General features: G+C 50.2%; 1 protein-coding gene across 2 annotated transcripts in view; it reads left to right on the top strand.

Moving 5' to 3' along the window:
* Positions 1-2,963, top strand: part of LOC113207738 (5-hydroxytryptamine receptor-like) — a 25,089-nt gene that overhangs the window by 539 nt on the left and 21,587 nt on the right. The window lies entirely within an intron of this gene.

Genomic DNA, 2,963 nt, shown 5'->3' with positions numbered 1-2,963 from the left:
GGGGGGGGGGGCGTCCGGAGGCCAAAATCGGTCACGTAGACGCAAGTAGCTAAACTAGCTTCAGAGGACGTTGCTAGCTGAAGCTGAGGTCCACATGGGCCCAGCCATCCATTCCTGGCCTAGACACGAATCGCATGCGCCTTGTCTCAGAGAGTAAGTTCTTTCTGATCACAAGGAGGTCAGTACGTTAAAAATAAATTGCTTTTTATGTGATCTATCCGCTCTCCTTAGAGTAGTTCAGATGGGCTTGGGACAACCCGACCCCAGAGCAACACGCGCAGCAATTTTGAAACGTATTTTTATGAATTTTGCGTTTGTGTAAATGTCGAGGTAAATGTATTCAGTGTCAATTGCAGCACACCAGCATTACTAAGATGTGTGCAGTAAAAACTGTATACTGGTGGCATACTCTGTCTTTGAGGGTACCTAGCCTAAATTTCCTAGAGTTCGTCACTTTGTTCCAGGGTGGAGTAGCCATGGCTGCAGCGAACTGCAGTGGGCTGGGGCCGTGCGCAGGCGGGCTAGTGCTGCCCTCCTCGCTGGCCCTGCCCACGCTGGCGCCGAGCCTGGCCCCGGTGCCGGGCCTGGGCCTGGCCAGCAGCCTCCGCGTTGCCAACCCACCCAGCCTGGCGAGCCTTGGACTGGAAGGCGTCGAGGCGGCTTTGGAGGCGGGCCTCGCTTCCTCCATGGACGTCAACATGAGCCTCCGCAACGTCAGCGCCGTGGAAGTCGTCCTAGAGGGCTACCTGGTCATGGTGGCCGTCTCGCTCATGCTGGCCGTCCTCATACTTGCCACCGTTATAGGTATGTACACTGTTAGAAATTGTTGTAAATTATCAACGATAGGGTAGTTAATTTTGTAAGCAGCTCGCGTTCTTTTAATAAACATGTCACAGACAGACATCAATAACTATCTCTGAAACGTTTTTGGGCCATAAAGTGGTAACTGATGCCGATGAACTAGTCATGGCAATGTATACTTTGTCATTACAGCGAGAAATATCTTTTGGGGACTTCTGCCTGGCTTACCTCACTGCAGCGCCCTCGTTCGGCCCATCAGTGTGCCCCCTGTGCATTCATTCCATGACTGGGGTAGCCGCTGCAAGCCTGTCGTCCTAGGAGGTCCTGCTTAGATGTTTCTCTGCCTAACCGGCCATTACCAGGGACTCTCCTTGCCGTCCAACCATTAGGCCTCGCCCTTTGTCGCCCTCTCTGTTCCCGCTCCTGAGTACGAGGCCGCTGCTGCCGCCTGCTCCCTAGAGTGTGTTGGATACCTGCGTCTCAAAGCCCTTAGAGCGCTGTGAGCAGAGTGTGCTGCCGACTATGACTCGGCGACGCGCTGGAGTTGCAGGGAAAACAAAACGAATGAAACTTGCTCGAAAAGTATTTCCACGTAGTTTTATATTAATTGGGATGTAACTGCATTAAAATAATTTTCACGCTGCCCGTATACAAATTGCATAACAATAACAATCGGCATGGCGGTCTGTGGCTCGAATGTCCCTCACACCCTTTGTATGCGCGTCATTGGGCCGGCATGGAGGGGGCCGGAAAAGGGACGGTTCAGGCGGTCGTCACGAACACGCTACTCGCCATGTGTGGTCCGGGGATGATATCGGGGCTGGTCCGCGTGGCCACGCATTGTCTATTCCACGCAGCTCGGCGGGGATGCGCGCCGCCCGGGCCTAGTCAGGACGTGGGGCTGACAATCAGCAATGCAAAGAGACCGACAAATGGGCCTCTATCACCGCGGCCGCGCGGCACCCGCATTCTTTACTCTGCATCCCTTATTCCCATCCACGCCTCTCTCTCCACTCTCTTTTCCTCTCCCCCTCTGCCGGCATACAACAATGTAAGGCTGCAAAGAAAACCTAAAACTCAAACAGCACTGCAGAAAAAATTATGTAGATGTTTTTCAGAATTTGCACTCTGAATCTTGTTTTTAGACCATTACTCAAAATTTTCTAAATTTAGACTGAAAATCCAGACTTTTAAGCAATTTGTTTGGATATTTTGAAGTATACTTTCAGACTTTGCACTGCATTTTTAATTCAGACATAGCCCTCTACCCCGATAAATATTAAATCGTTCGCTATACGTTCATTTTTAACATCTACAAAAATATTTTCAATCCGGCTCTCCGAATTTTCAAACTACCGTTATGTGGTGTGGTAAGACACTACCGAAATTTCAGACCCGGGTGCAGTCTGAAGTTTCAAACTACTGGTCTGTAAAAAGAACTTCAGACTTAAAGTACTGAAAATTCAGTAAAACGTTTCTTACAGTGAGATCGAGGAAATGGTATAGCCGTTACTGTATTTAAATTCAGCAAATAGAAGTCTCTGAGCTATTGTATTCAAGTTACGTGTTCCATTTTACGTCTGTCCAGAAACATGCTCGCACACTGTCCCAGCAAAAATGCGTTGCGTTGCATAATCCATAAAACACAAAAACTTCACTGTCCGTTTGTCTTTGTTTAATATTGTCTTCTAGGGAGCGAGTTCTTATGTAGTGGGTTGTGGGTGTTCAATATACCTTTCCTAAACTGAATAAATTCAAATTTAAAATTCTTTCCTTCTCTCTCTCTCCCTCCCACCCTCTGTTCTCACCTCAGGTGCCCTTGTGTCGTTCGTTGGTAAGCGCTGTAATGTTTACATTGAAATTCACTAAAATATCTTGCTTGTTGACTGTGGTAAAGCGACCGTCCCCAACCCGACGCCCTCCATCCTAACTGGCTCCATTGGGACGGGGATAGCGTCGCGGCCGCCGATGATGGGGGGGAAATATTGGGCTGCATGTGGGAGGCGCCGGCCATATGGGTAAGAGCGGCGCGGCTGGCGGCGCCCAAACGGGTGGGGCTCAGAAGTAAAGCCAAGTGGACCGCGAATGGGACTGTCGGGGCTGCGCAGGCCTGTGCGCACTGCGGGACATCTCCATATAGCGCGTCAGGCGGACGAGGCTGG

The sequence above is a fragment of the Frankliniella occidentalis genome, unplaced genomic scaffold (genome assembly GCF_000697945.3).
Source record: "Frankliniella occidentalis isolate FOCC.00 unplaced genomic scaffold, Focc_3.1 Scaffold67, whole genome shotgun sequence".
NCBI lineage: Eukaryota > Metazoa > Arthropoda > Insecta > Thysanoptera > Thripidae > Frankliniella > Frankliniella occidentalis.
The sequence above is the reverse complement of the archived record's forward strand: the minus strand, read 5'-3'. Positions and strand labels throughout refer to the sequence as shown.